Genomic DNA, 18,275 nt, shown 5'->3' on the forward strand with positions numbered 1-18,275 from the left:
AGCTAACTAAAACCTTTGCTTGGATTAATTTAATTAAAATCATTAAAAGAAAAAAAAAGAAAAAGCAAACATATTTTAAAAATTCATAAGGCTGTGAGATGAATGAAATAATGTTTTCCTTTACCGTGAGGTTAATTAACTTTTTCTTTAGCACCTTGTGGCTAAAGTTATTGAGATTATTACGTAATTAAGCTTTTTAATTGATCCTTTCAGCTGTTATTTATTTATTTTTTGTACACTCTCTTTAGGGTTCATCTTAAAGATATTCTGGCTAAAAGAATTTCCAAAACATGTAGAGACATGCAAAAAAAAAAACCATTTTCCAACTATTGTAAACCCAAATTTTAATTGTATTAATTGAGGAGAATTTAAAATTGAAAAATATTATTTAGTATAACTCAACGAGTTTGTGCATGATGAAGGCGCAATCTACCAATAGTTTTCTAAATAAAGATAACAGTTACTGTGATTGATTGACAGTCTCTGATTGATGGATTGACAAATAAGTTGATTCATTGTGCAAATTGAAACCAATTTTCAACTCTTTTACCTTTCTCTCTTCATCAGAAACTATTACAATCGTGCCAATATATATATATATATATATATTTTTTATACCCAAAATACCACGTTTTAAGATATTTTCGAGCTTAAAAAAAGTGCTTTTAAGTGTAGCACGTATATGTATGTGTGTTTTTGGGTGAAAAAAACTTATTCCGTACAGTCTTACTTCCGGTTGCAGGATTCTCTACGCTAAATGACTGTCTGTGGGTACTCTAAGGAAAAATAAAGTCTGAAATTCTTCATACAAATAAATAACTAGGGAGCTTAAGTAATTATATCTGAAATAAAAATGATCAATCTAAGAGAAACGTACTCATTACAAGGACAGACGGCGATTCGTTCAGGAAGTTCTTGGTAGTCTGCTATAGGCTGATCTAAGTAGCGCCCTTAGAAGTTCTTGGTAGTCTGCTATTGGCTGATCTCAGTAGCGCCCCTTTGAACTTCTTGGTAGTCTGCTATTGGCTGATCTCAGTAGCGCCCCTTTGAACTTCTTGGTAGTCTACTATTGGCTGATCTCAGTAGCGCCCTTAGAAGTTCTTGGTAGTTTGCTATAGACTGATCTCAGTAGCGCCCTTAGAAGTTCTTGGTAGTCTGCTATTGGCTGATCTCAGTAGCGCCCTTAGAAGTTCTTGGTAGTCTGCTATTGGCTGATCTCAGTAGCGCCCCTTTGAACTTCTTGGTAGTCTACTATTGGCTGATCTCAGTAGCGCCCTTAGAAGTTCTTGGTAGTCTGCTATTGGCTGATCTCAGTAGCGCCCCTTTGAACTTCTTGGTAGTCTACTATTGGCTGATCTCAGTAGCGCCCCTTTGAACTTCTTGGTAGTCTACTATTGGCTGATCTCAGTAGCGCCCTTCGCAGGTCTTTATTCAGCACTTGCTGGCATCCTCATTTGTTCTGCACTAGTGTGTCCGCTACTATCATTGGGTAACAAGTAAGCTCATGTCCAATCCACGTTTAGCTACCCAGTTAATATAATAATTTTACTTTTGTATTAGTAAAGTAATCTCCTAGTTTTTCAGGCGGGGCTTAACGTCCAAATACCAATTAGGTGTCGGTGGACTGGGGCGGAAGCCCATACTTTACTAAAAACAATTTTTTTATAACAAATAAAAAAGTAGTCATATGCGGGATTCGAACTGGGGATCTCCAACACACGAAGCCACGCTCTTGACCACTAGAGCCCCTACTTTTCTATTAGTTATCTTAGTACACTTTGATCTTAGCCAAAAGGCCGAGATAGTTATCTTAGTAGAACTAATTATTAGAAATACTTCATCTATTCAGTTGTGGGTTTGTATGTATTCGGGAGAGGAGCTTCATTCCGTCGTATCTTCTGCCCCTGAAGCACATCCTAGGCTTCCATCCAATTAATTTCCCTTCCTTCAGTATACCATCACGAAAATCCTGTCATTTATTAGCCGAATCCCTCCTACGAGTATTTCTCTAGAAGATCATTTCCAATACAGCGTCTTTCTTTAAAATAACATGAGTGCTATTCATCTTATTGCAATTGCAACGATTGTTTTCCAGACACAGATAAACCGGAAGTAATGTCATGTGATTGTACTACGTCATTATACATTTATACTCCAACTGTCTTAAAAGTTCTTGTCTTAATTAAATACAGTAAAGACACAAATGTCTTAAATCTAACGTGTAACCACCTCAAACAAACTTAAGCAAGAATGGCAGGATAATCTCCATTACAGTCATCTGAGCGTAACCACATCAGAATGTAACAAATAGCATATAATTCAATATAATTTTAGAGAGAGAGGCCACTGATGAGGGCGGAAATACGAGCGTTAAACATTTGGAAAATTGGGAAAAACGAATTTTCAAAAACTTGGAGTTTTATAAATGTAAAGAATATCAGCTATATACGAGTATATATAAATTGAAAAGTACTGTTCATTATTTTTGGTGACTGATTCCTAGTTTCAATAGGATGAAACAAATAACTGCCACTTTCAGTCATGATAAACTTTATTATGCCAGAGATTTCTGGACTAGGGACTGGGTCATCTTCAGGGCTAATTTACAATGTAATATTTTACATCATTAGAGGGTTGATGTGTCTTCTGTCTTGTCTGTTCATAGACTGAATGTGACTCAGAGTCAAAGTACATTGTAAATTAGCCGTGAAAATGACTTAGTCCCTAGGTCGAAAGCTCCGGTACAATAAAGTTTATCATGACTGAAACTGGCATTTATTTTTTCATCCTAAATTAAAAAGTTTAGGATCTCTTCCTGTCAATTAAACGGGAAACCTTATTCAGAAATAATAGATTGCACAAGGACTCAGTTATTTATTTATTATTTTTAATGATTTCGCCTCAGATTCCTGAATTTGGATAAATCGAAATAAAGCACCATCTTTTGGCGTCGAAGAAAATATACTTAAGATCTCCCCTTAGAAGAGAAAATGGAATGACTATTTTTTTTTCTTTTCTTTCAAAATGTTGGACAGAATTTCAATCTATTTTAATACCGTCTATCTTAAGAAAATACGCTAAGATTAAATAAACTTTTCTAAGGACGAGAGAAAGAAAATTACATTAAGCTGACAATTTTCCTTTTATACATTATTTGCTTTACTTAGTTTTCCAACATGTAACTTAATATTTATTCATGACGTAATGAAATTTTGTATAATGGATTTTGATTAGCATTTCATGATCTCATGTTTTAGATAGAAGAGGAGAGCACTGTGCACGGAAATAAGAAGGAGTACAAGCGATTGGTCCTTGTTCCTTGCCAGCCAGCCAATCAATAGAAAGAAATTAAATTGAAAAGCAATATTGCTTGGGGGGGAGCTGGTTGTCCAATAGTGTGTGAGTGGGTGTGTCGTTGTCTCTAAATTGACCATTGACCCTATTGCTTTGTTCTTTTTCCTTGTTTTGGGGGGCGTTTCTGTGTGTATGTGTAGCTGCCCTATACCACAGACCTAGTTCTCCCTCCCCCCCATATCTGCTACAAAGTACCAAACCTTTCCGATCGTCCGGAAAAAAAAAATCGAAATAAAAATGAGAAAAAACAACTCAAACGAAAAACATTCTGCTGTTTCCAATTCTAATTGGTAAATTTTCTAATATCATAGAATTTTTCCTTTGAACGTAATAAACTCACGTTAACCTTAATTGTTGATTTTTCTTTTACCCTAAACCAATTTCTATTTTCCTTTTTCCACCATTGGCAGACTTTTTAAAAAAAATTAAACTTAATTTTCTTGCGCTTTTCTATTACTGCAACTTACGTAAGAATTTTTGCTTTTTCTAAATTTTTTTCAGTTAATATAAAGACATTAGTCCCCCCTCCTCCGCCGGACATTACGCTTTAGAGGGGAACTTCCGCTGGAAATAGGAATGATTTTTCCTGTTCAATGTGTGGTGTATGGCGGAGATTTACTCTAAAACCTCTCAAATTGTACTTTTGATGCTTACATGAACTGCATAATATATTAAAAAGCTTCTTGACGTAGTTCCGGGGACAGTCATTGTTATGCTTCCCACTGAAGTGCATTTTATCGAAATGCACAATTCGTTTTATGTAAATAAAGTAAATTAATTGCCTATTTTTTCAGGCGGGCCTTCACGTCTAACTACCAATCAGGGACGGGTATCTTGGCTCATACTTTACTATAAACAATTTTTTTCTAACAAATAAAGTCATACGCGGGATTCTAACAGTGGGATAATAATAATAATAATAATAATAATAATAATAATAATAGATTTTCTCTTCCTAGGAGCTTCTTACAGCTCACTGTCCGGTGATGGACAGTGTTGTCTGTAACGAGAGAACACTGTCCGGAGGCCGGCAGTGCACTGGAAAAAGCTCCGGGCGCTAATGACCTCAGCTGTTGATGCGCCAAAAAAAAAAAGAAAAAAGAAAATAATAATAATAAGGAGGGAAGGGATTAGCTATGAGGTTAGCATACTGGACTCCCACACGGAGGTCCCGGGTTCGAATCCAGCAGCTGACCCTTAGATTTTCTCTTCCTAGGAGCTTCTTACAGCTCACTGTCCGGTGATGGACAGTGTTGTCTGTAACGAGAGAACACTGTCCGGAGGCCGGCAGTGCACTGGAAAAAGCTCCGGGCGCTAATAACCTCAGCTGTTGATGCGCAAAAAAAAAAAAAAAAATAAGGATCTCCCACTTACAAAACCACTCTCTTGACCACTAGACCAACATCCGCCCCTACAATATTATGAATCGAAAAACGGAAGAGATTAACTAAGTGATTAGGCGTACTGGATTCCCACGTGAAGATCCCGGGTTCGAATCTCTTTCTGAGGTCTGTCATTGTCGACAACATAAAGACATTAGTCCTCCCCCCCCCCCGCCGGACATTGCGCTTTGGAGGGGAACTTCCGCTGGAAATACGTCAGGTTACTGGAATGATTTTTCCTGTTCAGTGTGTGGTTTTATGGGGGAGATTTACTCTAAAACTCTCAAATTGTACTTTTGATGCTTACAGCACACTTACTTATCCCGGGTTCGAATCTCTGTCATTGTCAGTAACGAGAGAACACTGTCGAGCAGTGTACTGAAAAAAGTTCCGTAACTTCAGGTGTTGGTGACTTTGATTTTTTTTTTTTTTAATGATTTTGGATTATAAGGTAAGGATTAGATTTGGTAGAGGTTAGAATACTGAGCGTAACCCATTACTCTAATTCGTAAGTCCATATTTGTTTCAGCAAAGTTTTGTATTGTACAAAGTGAGCTCAAATTTAGATCGTTTGTCGCTTGTGATTCACATATGTATGGTTCGTTTTAATACTCAATCTGTCGTTGTTTCTATGCTTCTTACAGCTGCAGGTTTTTCCTCTCCTTTTTCCCCTGCATTCCAATCCTCCTCACCTAACTTTTCTCTTTCTTCACTCAGCTAAGAAGGTTAACATGTATTATACATTTATACTTCTATATTTATTTTATGTATATATTTATTGTAATAAATATTTATTCAATTCAATTCTGTGCTCTTACAAAAGCGGTACCTCCTAGAGAAATCGTTCAGCTGCTAAAAACTGGAAGGTTTCCAATAATGTAAGTAAACTTTCCAAGAATTTGCGGAAAATCTGCAAACCGGAAGTGACGTTTTATTGAATCCATTTTTGTGGTTTTTAACCCATTTCAAGAAAAAATTTCAAGAAAATTGGATTACGTCAATTGTGATAAGAGATTTTCCCAGGAACGTTGAGGAGATCTCGGAACATCCATCTCCAGCACGTAATGAATGAAGATAATTATTGAACTGGGTTTGTGGTAGTTCGGAGGAGAAGAGAAGATGATGGTGAAAGCGCTCTCACCGGTGGCAGAGTGAATTAGGCCGGAGAGTTTAAGTTATATTTGTGAGTTATTATAGGTATAGTTTGCTCATTTAAGGCGGAGTTTTCAGTATAGGAGGTGAGTTAGTATGTGAGCTATACTGGTACATGTGAATTTGCTACCATTTAATGGTGTCCATATAAATTTAAAGGCGCTAGAGCAGAGCAAGTTTTATGTAGAAGAAGCCTTGGGGGAGATTGGATGGATGTATTTGGGCGCGCATGTATCCAGGCTACTTAGCCATGGAGAGAGCTTACTCTGGAATATGGACGGGGATGGCCCTCGTATATCATGTTTACCAGGAGGTACACTCTCCAGCAGTTTTACTTGTTAACCCTACCTTCCTTCTCCCCAGCATGACCTTCTCCTCCAAAGCTGAAAGAGTTTTGTCTCACCCATTATATACATATATATATCCATCCGCAAGCTCACTAATTCTCTCATTCTCTCATGCTTCTCTTGCTTGCAGCTCCTGCAGGAAGAAAACTCTCCACCATTCCCTGGATGGCCCAGGCAATCACCACCATCCAAGCCAACGGCGCAATCCTAACAACCGTGCCTTCTACTACGTACAACTAATTGCTCCATGTTAATGGAATATTTAACTTTACCTCTTACACATATTCACGCTGCGCTGTGAGCAGAACAATGTACTATTCACTATCCTCTGCGCATCTCACGCGTACACGCCTCATATTAACAAGAGGGATATATACGAACAACAACTCCTGAATTATATACTTACTTCGCTTCACTTCCACCATACTCTCTGCTCCATTTTATCCACGCTACAAACTTCCAGAATTCAGCCATATTCTTCCATAGGTGTGGTGGTAGGCGTGCCTTATTTAATGTTTAACAAACTTCTTTGTTTAATTTTTACTTAGTTTCTTTACAAGTTTCGTTTGTTCATTTATTGTTGTTCTTTGCTAGGAAATTTGGAAGCCAAACTTTAGAAACAAATAAATATTTAAAACATTCATACAACTAATCATGTTTGCTTTCATTTTGCTTTCACTTTTGCTTTCTTTTTTGTAAACCTACGAGGCGTGAACATGAAAAACTAAGTACTTTTTTAAGAACAGCTTGAACCTCGTGCAGTCGTACGTCACACTGAGTCGTACCTCATTGACCATGTGTTTTGCCCTTATACGTATTGAACATAATGTTTCATTATTCTTCTTATTGTGTATATATATATGTAATTTTAATGAATTCTTTCTAAATTTAAATGCTTAAGAAAACAAAATGCTAAATGCTTAAGACTAGTTGGGTCATATCCCAGGGTGGACACCCGTAGACTACATTACATGTAGCACTTGATGTTGCCAGTTGTGTCTACATTTATCTTTAGAGCTGCGGAAAAATGTGTAACTTCCTGTATACACAGTCCCTACCCACATGTAAGAAGTATTCTAGACTATAACTTAAGTTCACTTAGTTATAAAAAATATAAGCACAAAAGGCCAAAACATATCCTGCTACAATTTAACTCTAAGTTGTAAGTTTTTTTTGCCTTACATTAAGTTTGGACTATTTATCAAAGTAAAAATCATTGTTGTGGAGAGTATATGGGCAATGCAGCCTGAAACCTCCTTTTGTACATATATATTTTTACAACTGTTTTTAAATTGTAAATAAACTTTTCAATTTTCTAAATTTAAAAAGAAAGCAAGGTTTTTATGGTTCAAGAGAAAATTGAACAAAGTATCTTTGGAAAATTAAGACTTTTCCTTCTTCTTCTGCTAATAATCTCTTCTTGCAAAGTCTAGAGAGTCTTTTAAATTAAGGGAAATATGCCTTCCCGTTGTGTGGGTTTCAAGCTAAAGTAGCGTTTCGATGCCATTAAAACTGATTCTAGCCCATAAAAAAGTTCATGAACAATATTTGTTTAAAACCCCTAGTAAAACAAAACCAAATCTCTGTTCTAGAGATATTTTTTGCAAGAATATGAGGACTTATGAGGAGTGCATTTGGTGTGGCTCTCAAGAGACTGTGGATCTGGAAAGAGAGAGAGAAAGAGAGAGCATAAAAAGAACTGGGTGATGTGTCCTGGGGAGGGGGGGATCAAACACGGCAAGAGCACATGATGCCTTGACTGTGATAACTAAGAACCGAAGAAACTCCTGTGCAGGGGTAGAAATCAGATGATACTCTGATCGCAGGCCTATTCACGGTTTTCAGCAAACATCTGTTCAAATTGGGGCTTATTAGCTCGGAACCGTTGTGCAGATTGTGTCAGAAAGTGGAGGAAACGGCCTCTCACTGGCTGCTTGATGGAAATTTAAATATTATTATCAGTCACTGATCTCAATGAACGTCCTGTATTAGTCTAGGTTTAAGTCTTCTGCCTGTGAGTTTGTAACCAATTCTTTGAAGTGATGTTGTTTTCGGAGGTTTGAAATAAGGTTAGCCGCTGTTGCTTATAAATTCTAGTCACTATTGGTAGTTCTAGTTCTTTGTGTAGCTGTTGATTCTGTTGACAAAATCCAGGCTGGCTGCATAAATACAAAAAAATGGACTTAATGAACTTATGTTTCTAATTAATGGCAAACAAATAAAAATCTGTTTAATGAATACTCACACGACTTCCGTTGATTGTTATTCTGTAGTCTCGATAACTCAGTATCCCCCCTTTTTCTGGGAAATTTTAATCTATACAAGAACGCACTTAACATTGATGAATATTATCGTTGTAAAAGTAAAGTAATTGCCTATTTTTTCAGGCAGGCTTTACGTCCAACTACCCAATTAGGTGTCGTGGACGGAGGCGACTAGCAAACATACTTTACTGTAATTTTTTTGTATTAACCATTAAATAAAATCCAAGCCCTAAGACCGGGGGAATCGAATCCACTAAATCAACAATACATCTTAGCTTTGCGGGTCTAGTATCTTAACCGCTCGGATACCGTGGCGCTTCTCGGCCTTTTAGCTAAGATCAAAAGGGTAGTATCTGTTCTTATCACCCTAATCTCTGGTACATTATCCTTGTATTCCTCATTATAAAGATCTTCGCTTGAAAAGTGCGCCCATTTGTTCGCTAACTTCCTTAAAACTGGATCTAAAATCGTTACTTCCTTTATTGATTAGTTTAACATAAATGCTTTTTTTTCCGGTTCTAATTTTAATCCAAAGAAGGAGTATCCTGTTTTTTTCTTACCAAATATTAGAGAGGAAATAAAGTGAAATATTAATAATAAAGAAGAAAAACTAAAAATGAAAGAGAGAATAAAAAGAAGTTAAGACCCTATGAATTGTACATGGCCACAATAGAATAATATCTAGCGGCTCTTTCCTTTTTATCAGCTCTCTACTCCTGGGTCTGTGTTATAAGATTTTTTCTTTTTCTGGAATTCACAGCTTTTAGGGGTTCCACATACACACACATACCGACACGCGCGCCTAGATATGATGTTTATTTCTCACCACACACACATATATGTGATGTACTTTTTAGCTTGCTTTTAAAGCAGCATGTTGGTTGTCCCTATATAGCCCTTTTTCTTTGCCCTTACTCTAGCAAGGAGTTATGAAGGCCGGGATTACCTTGTAGTACAGCAATACCTGGCTTCACCCGACATATTCTCTCCTTTTGCTCTACTAACCTACACCAAAGCACAAATTGTAATAAATTGTGTACAATATTTTATTATAATATTTTATTACTACACATTACTAAGGCTTATATATATTTATCCTTTCATGCTACTTTTGTTGTTGTTGTATTAACTGTCATATATTATACTTATTTTTTTATTATTTTATACAGGCGCCACGGTAGCCGAGCGGTTAAGATACTACGTATCCCGCACAGCTAAGATGTATTGTTGGTTAGCAGGTTCGATTCCTTGTCTAGACCTTGGATTTTATTTAATGTTTAATAAAAGAAATTTGCAGTAAAGTATGTTAGGCAGTTATAGGCTAGACCCGCAATGCTAAGGTGTATTGTTGGTTTAGTGGGTACGATTCCCCCGGTCTAGGTCTTGGATTTTATTTAATGGTTAATATGAGAAATTTACAGTAAAGTATGTAAGGCGGTTATAGACTAGACCCGCAATGCTAATATGTATTGTTGGTTTAGTGGGTTCGATTCCCGGTCTAGAGGCCTTGGATTTTATTTAATGGTTAATAAAAAAAAATTACAGTAAAATACATATGTTAGGGGTTATAGGCTAGACCCGCAAAGCTAAGATGTATTGTGGGTTTAGAGGGTTCGATTTCCCTGCTCTAGGCCTTGGATTTTATTTAATGCGGTTAATATGAGAAATTTATCGTAAAGTATGTTAGGGGTTATAGGCTAGACCCGCAAAGCTAAGATGTATTGTGGGTTTAGAGGGTTCGATTTCCCTGCTCTAGGCCTTGGATTTTATTTAATGGTTAATATGAGAAATTTACAGTAAAGTATGTAAGGCGGTTATAGACTAGACCCGCAAAGCTAAGATGTATTGTTGGTTTAGTGGGTTCGATTCCCGGTCTAGAGGCCTTGGATTTTATTTAATGGTTAATAAAAAAAAATTACAGTAAAATACATATGTTAGGGGTTATAGGCTAGACCCGCAAAGCTAAGATGTATTGTTGGTTTATTGGTTTCGATTCCCTGGTCTCTAGACCTTGGATTTTTATTTAATGGTTAATATGAGAAATTTACAGTAAAGTATGTTTGCTAGTCGCTCTGCACTCGACACCTAATAGGTAGTTGGACTTAAAGCCCGCCTGAAAAAATAGGCAATTACTTTACTTACAGGTTTTCTTTTTTATTTATTTATTTTTATGTCAGTTTAGAAACACGAATTTCTGAAGACAATATATGAGGCCTCCAGGTATCTTATTACACCATCTGATGGAGTATAGTTATAATTCATAGAAATGGTAAAACTTGCTAGATCAACGTGGTTTACTCAGAAGAATGGGTGAAGACAGCGTGGGTTACAAAAAGGATGGACCAAGGGACTTGTTGTAGGTCTTGGAATTGGGGGGGAGAGATATCTTAGTGGCTGGACCCTTGGTTTGGGGGTTGAACATTATTATTCAAGAAGGTTACGGCTCCTTTACTTGGGTTCTGCGTTGGGTTGGGTTTCCCAGTTTCTATCGGGTTTGGGCTACAGTACTGCATGTATATGAATACAGGACAGAGAGTTCTAAAGGTCCTATAGCCTGCTTTGCTGTAAAGGAGTTGGGAGTTAAGATGTTTTGGTTGTGTGTTGAGTATTTTGGTCAGGGAGGAGGGGGGGGGGGTTCTTTGACGCCTCCCTCTCAGATGGAAGGAAAAGGAGGATGAAACTCGCTTTGGTGTCTTATCCCGGCCCCTCCTGCCGCGGTATTAAAGTAAGATCGTGAGCTGCATCTATACTAAGACGAAGGCTTTCCTTCCAGTGTTTTCCAGCTCTCATCCTCTCCAGTCTGGAGATCGTCCTGTACTCTGGAGTTTTCTCTTCCAAACACATCTTCCACCCCCACAAACCCTAGCTGTGTCCCTAAAACCTTACTCTAGTCCTGAATCTCTTCGGATCAGCCTATAAGCTAGGCTGGTGCCTCCTAACATCGCTAAGTTTTCTGCCCTTTTTTTTAGTTTTCTTCGCATCTTACCAACTGTTATTTTCTTCACCTCGCCGATAACCTATATCGACAATATTGACAAGTAAAAAACATTACCACTTTAACTGCATCAGCTGTTATGTGCTACTATTGTAATATTTTACATGACTTCCTTACAGCTGTGTAACTCACAGTAACTGAACTCCCCATATCCAGTATACTTCGTGATTCTTCCTAACCATTCCTAGAAATACAAAATTTTTATTACTTTCCTCTCTCTCTCTCTCTCCCTTCAAGTATTGCAATCGACCCAATTTAAAATTTCAAATTTTGATTGGGAATTTAGAGTGTAAGGTCATTTGCGAAAAATCAGTTTTCACGAATTGACCCGTGGGTAATACGCTGAAACTTCAAATTCTATACTATCATTAGGTGCCGCAATGGGATCGAAGCTTTATTTAGACTAAATACGCTAACCGGAAGTGCCACATTAGTGAGTCAATTGGTTCAGTTTCCGGGAGATTTACTCGTAAACAGTTCCTGCGATTTCCTTTCATTTTCTAATTGATTGTCTTTTCTAGCAATTTTTATTTGGAAACTATTTTCCTGCAACAATTTAGACGATATATCTAAACTGTCTCTAGACAACAAGATTACTGATCAAGATACTTCTGTTTTAAATACCCATCTGGGTGTATGGAATAGAGCTGTGGGGTTCAACCAAACGCACCATATCTCCAAAGGATTCAATCTCTTCAATCTAAAATACTTCGAACTATTGTAAACGCTCCATTTCAGGTCTCCCAGCCTGGACTACACACACTGACCTTAACATTCCTTTTGTCACCGCACAAGTTGCTAAAACACGATACAGGAAACTCCACTTCAGCCAGCAATCTCATATAAATCCTCTATAGATCTAAACTCTTTCTAGACAACAAAAGACTGATTTATACTTCTATTTTGAAAACCCCATCTGGGCGTATGGAATAGAGCTGTGGGGTTCCAACCAAACGCTCCAAACTTCTAAGGATTCAATCGCTACAATCTAATACACTTCAAACTTTTGTCAATGCTCCATTTTATGGCTCCAACCTGGACTATACACACTGACCTTAACATCCCTTTTTTTGATTTAGGATATAGGAAACTCCACTTCAGCCTGCAATCACACGCAAATCCTCTAGCTCAAAATCTTTCTTCTAGAACTCTTCCTGACAACCCGGATAAGACGCCTTAAGAGACAGTGGCCTCTTGATCTCTGTGGTGAAGTAAAAGTAAAGTAATTGCCTGTTTTGACAGTAGGGCTTTACGTCCAACTATCAAATTAGGTGTCCTAGTATGAGGCGACTAGCAAACATACTTTACTGTAAATTTACTTATATTAACCATTAAATAAAATCCAAGACCATCACCAGGAATCGAACCTACTAAACCAACAATACATCTTAGCTTTGCGGGTCTAGCCTATATCCGCCTAACATACTTTACTATAAATTTCTCATATTAACCATTAAATAAAATCTAAGACCTAGAGACCGGGGAATCGAACCTACTATACCAACAATACATCTTAGCTTTGCGGGTCTAGCCTATATCCGCCTAACATACTTTACTATAAATTTCTCATATTAACCATTAAATAAAATCCAAGGCCTAGACCGGGGAATCGAACCTACTAAACCAACAATAAATCTTAGCTTTGCGGGTCTAGCCTATATCCGCCTAACATACTTTACTGTAAATTTCTCATATTAACCATTAAATAAAATCCAAGGCCTAGACCGGGGAATCGAACCTACTAAACCAACAATAAATCTTAGCTTTGCGGGTCTAGCCTATATCCGCCTAACATACTTTACTGTAAATTTCTCATATTAACCATTAAATAAAATCCAAGGCCTAGACCGGGGAATCGAACCTACTAAACCAACAATACATCTTAGCATTGCGGGTCTAGCCTATAACCCGCCTAACATACTTTACTGTAAATTTCTCATATTAACCATTAAATAAAATCTAACTCCTAGAGACAGGGAATCGAACCTACTAAACCAACAATACATCTTAGCTTTGCGGGTCTAGCCTATAACCCGCCTAACATACTTTACTGTAAATTTCTCATATTAACCATTAAATAAAATCTAACTCCTAGAGACAGGGAATCGAACCTACTAAACCAACAATACATCTTAGCTTTGCGGGTCTAGCCTCTAACCACTCTAGTGAAAATAGTGACTAACAGTATAATGTTTTGGAATGTTACTACTGAGTAACTACTCCACTCGTCTGCTTCATTTGTTACTCTATTGTTATCATTGTTACTTATAGCGCCAACGCGCTGATTTTAGCACAAATAAACGCCCCCCCAAAAAATTCTCTTACTAAAAAATAATAGTGAGTTCCAAAAAAAATAGAACAATGTATTATGTAGCTTTACCTAAATTATGAATATTTAAAACCCTTTTCAGGTTTTATAGTCGTTTGCTATTTTATATGTTGTTCCAAAATATTTTCCATAGGATGAATAGAAATATTTGAAAGAGTTATTTACCTATATATTGTTTTACACACATGTTGTAACATGACAATAGCTAGTTTTAGGCTGGTTAATCATGATAGAACATGTTTATGTTTTTGGTGAATGGGTCGTATGTTTGTTCGTTCAGTTCCCCCTTTAGTTTTTGTTTTGTTGAAATTTGTCATTGTGAATATAGTTTATTTGTAGCAGTTTTTAAGTTGGTTTATGTTGGGGGCGGGGCGGGAGGCTAGTTCAGGAAATCTACGCTAACAATTCACTCACATTGACGCACTTGAGAAAAAATATACGCACACAGAAAATGCGAGAGGAAGTGAGTGTGTTAGAGTGAGAGAGAGATGAGGAAGTGAGAGGGGGCAAAAAGATTGATGTTGCTGCAAACAAAACCACGCTGCAGGAAATAGAGCGAGCATGGTTTGAACAAAAACCAAACCTTTGCTAAAGCTTTATCAATTGTACAAAACTTTGTATCCCAAACAGATTGCGCCGACTGACCCCCCCCCCGGGTCCTTTCTGGGTGGGTTGGTAACAACCAGAGTTCTGGGTATTTGTGTGTGGGTGCGCGCGGGTTCAGTGCGAGAATGGGTTTCCTTTTGCTGCTGTAGCTAGTTGTAGTGGTTGTTGCGATATATACATATATATACAACACATGAGATATTCAGTGACCCACAGGGTGCGCTAGGCTGGGGTCAATTCTCCATCTCACCTCCACTTCCTTCGCTTTACTACAACAAAACATTACTCACACTTCCTATTGTGCGTATGTTTGTTTGTTGTGCGTAAGTATAGTTAATCTTCTTTGGTCTTTGTTTGATTCCTCTTTCCGGTTTTAATATTGTGTAGAACTTTACTGCTGAAGGAAGTTGTAGGTGATCTAGAAATGATTCTGAAATGCAGCCATATTCTCAGAGCTTGAAAATTGATTTCGTCAAGATTTTTTGACCTGTCTCAGTTAGGTTGTGTCACGTTCTAGTAATCTTTAATCCTATTTTCTGGCATACCAGCGTAAAGAGCACAGTAACCTTGGCAATCCGCATGTGGACATCACAAATAGTATTAAAATAGTAAACCTAATTCCTGCAAAGGTAGTGTGCATATGTGCAACTATTCGGGTATAGAACGAATCTATAAGCAATCTCGAGCTCAATGTCATTTACATCTGTATTGTAAACATTCTATGAATAAATCTTGACGTAGTATGCTATAGACACTTCATGTAAGGGGCGTAATCTAATCTAGAGCTTCTAGAACAGGACAGTGGCTATCCTGCAGGAAATAGTTAAGGTGTCTTAAGATTCTCCAAGCAAGATACGATATATAGATACTGTTTTTTTTTTTTCGTAAACGCCAATACTTGTGTTTCATGATTCTGCGCATAGCAAACCCTTATGTTCCCATAGTAACCCCCGTATGTTCCAATAAACTTACGGGACTTGAGACTCAATCTCTTCCTTAATAGAGGGAGCCAGGCAAGTACCTGGTTCATGTGATTATTCTTCATTTGTGAGATATATTGCTCACATACAAATACAAAGAAATAATAATTCTGGAGTCCCAGGAATAAATATAGGGATAGGTAGCTTCATCATTGGAATAGAGAATTTTAGAACAATCTAATGCTAGCCTAGACTTGTATTGACTCTGAAGGTCTTGGCTGCCTCCTTGAGAATGGGAAGAAGTCCTTGGGGGAGAAAAAAAAGATCCTCTTAAGCTCAAATAAGTAGTCTAAAACACAGTTTAAGAAAATTTAATATTTTAAGAAAAATTGTCAACTTTACTTTAAATATTAAGTTGAATAGACATCTCAAACTTTACTGCATAATAATATTAATGAATAATATTTAGAAGGGCATTTAGTAAAGCCTACAAGGTTTAGAAAAGGTCAGGTAATTCATTAGAGATATACGGCGCCCTTTATAAACACTGAGGGCGAACCAAGTTGGGCACAACCCTTGTCTTCTTAATTTCATCATAATGTTCTCAATTATTTATTATAATAATAAAACTTCGACCAAAAATTAAAGAAACAATATTTTCTTCTTTTTATAAAGAAAAGCAAAAATCGTTTATCTTAACAATATTTAGCCAGAAAAACCGCATCTTAATGAGTTTTACATTTTTGTAGGTTTTACATCTAAGGTTATTAGCGCCCGGAGCTTTTTTTCAGTGCAATGCCGGCCTCCGGACAGTGTTCTCTCGTTACAGACAACACTGTCCATCACCGGACAGTGAGCTGTAAGAAGCTCCTAGGAAGAGCTCTAAGGGTCAGCAGCTGGATTCGAACCCGGGACCTCCGCGTGGGAGTCCAGTGCGCTAACCGCGTAGCTAATCTCTTCCTTTATTATTATTATTATTATTATGCTGTAAGGGCACTTCCGGATCACTAATTTCCTTTAGAATTTCACTTACGAACTTAATTTGAATAAATTTTATTAAGCGATACCTTACACTGATACGAAGGTCGTTTGAAAAGTCCGTGCAAAGTCAGAGAGATAGCACTACTGGCGCGTATCGAGGTTATGTTTAGTTAGTAGCATCTCTTGGAAGAACACACACCAAGTTTCAGCCAGATCGGTCTATTTCTTTGTGTTTGGCATTCGTTTGAATCGAGGAAGTTGAGTGATTTTCAAAAAAATGGACAAAAAAGAATTTCGTGTGTTGATTAAACACTACTTTATGAAAGGCAAAACGCCTCAGGAGACTAAAGAGAAGCTTGATAAACATTATGGTGACACTGCACCTTCGATTAGAACAGTTTATAAGTGGTTTCAAAATTTTCGGAGTGGCCATATGGGCACAAGTGACGCTGAACGTTCTGGACGCCCTGTTGAGGTTACTACTCCAGAAATCATTGATAAAATCCATGATATGGTGATGGATGACAGAAGAGTGAAGGTGTGTGAGATTGCTAGTGCTGTGGGCATCTCGAATGGAACGGGTACATAATATTTCGCATCAACATTTGGACATGACAAAGCTATACGCAAGATGGGTGCCGCGATTGCTCACGCTTGACCAAAAACGAAATCGTGTGAAGTGTTGCAAGGACGGTTTGCAGCTGTTCCAGAAGCGTCGTTTCGTCACTGTGGATGAAACATGGATACATCGCTACACTCCTGAGACCAAAGAACAATCTAAACAATGGGTGGAGTTTGGTTCGAGCCGTTGTACTGAGTGCACGTACTTTTCGTTGCTCTTCTTATTTTATTTTTTTATATGGTTTTTTAAAAAGTTTTACATATGTGATTGGTACTACTTTAAAGTGCTTTTTCTGATCTTTAATGTGATATAAGTTGTTGTGAAATCAGTGCAAAACATTTGGAGAAAATTGAGTTTGAAATTGCTAATTTTTTGTTTAAAAGTTGAGCATTAACAATTATGGGTGATAAGAAGGTAGATGGAGCTGGTAGTGGGGGTTTGCGTGTTGCCGTGCATGAAAGTGGTGGGGGTCAAGATCTGGTAAATTTGTTATTGTCTAAGTTTGATTCATTTGAACAACAAATGAAGGACTTACGAACTGAAGTTATCAAGATAGATGAAAATCAAAAAACATTTATGATCAGCTGTAAAGAAGAATTTAATAAAATTATTACAAATTTAATTGAAAATTTTAAAGTATGTAATAATGATATTAAGGTTCTTAAAAATGAAAATGAGAAATTAAAAGGTGAAATTCAATCTCTTAAATTTCACTATAATCAGAATATTCAGTATTTACGTTTCAATAATGGAGTTCGACTCTTAAATGTTCCGGAATCAGCAGGAAATAATTGTTTGCAGATTTTTAAGAAGATTTGCCAAGTTATTGATTTCCCTTATAGAGAGAATATGATAGATCACTGCTACCGAGTCAAGGCTAAACACTCAGATTTTTACACAGTAATAGTAAAGTTTGTAACTAATTTGGATAAAGTGGAATTTATTAAGTTGAAAAAGCTGAAGCATTTACAGTTAACTTCTGAAATTTTTTCTTTAACTGGAGAAAAAAAACCTATTTATATTTCAGAATTGTTGTCCCCATATTATGCACAGCTGTTTAGAGAAGTCAAACAGATTCAAGCTAAGCATAGATTTAAATATGTGTGGTTTAGAAATTGTAGAATTTTTATTCGAGCTACGGATGGTGCATTAATAGAATCTATAAGTTCTTTTGAAGACCTTCAATTATTTTTGGAAAAAGTTGGCGATAAGACTCCCCAATTGACTTACTCTGGGGATAATATTGATGATACTGGAACCGACACTTCTGGGACTAGTAAGAAGATCTCGAAGAAAAGGAAAGTTAAGAGCTTGAAGAAAAAT

General features: G+C 37.1%; 1 protein-coding gene and 1 non-coding gene across 3 annotated transcripts in view; both read left to right on the forward strand.

Moving 5' to 3' along the window:
* The window catches only part of LOC141448328 (lachesin-like), a 201,359-nt gene that overhangs the window by 8,791 nt on the left and 174,293 nt on the right, over window positions 1-18,275 (forward strand). The gene's annotated exons all lie outside the window — the stretch shown is intronic.
* LOC141448373 (U2 spliceosomal RNA) lies at window positions 8,812-8,998 on the forward strand. The gene has a single exon (XR_012454981.1). It is a non-coding gene; the product is annotated as a U2 spliceosomal RNA (small nuclear RNA).

The sequence above is a fragment of the Rhodnius prolixus genome, unplaced genomic scaffold, assembly GCF_049639745.1.
Source record: "Rhodnius prolixus isolate KJV_2025 unplaced genomic scaffold, Rpr scaffold_19, whole genome shotgun sequence".
NCBI lineage: Eukaryota > Metazoa > Arthropoda > Insecta > Hemiptera > Reduviidae > Rhodnius > Rhodnius prolixus.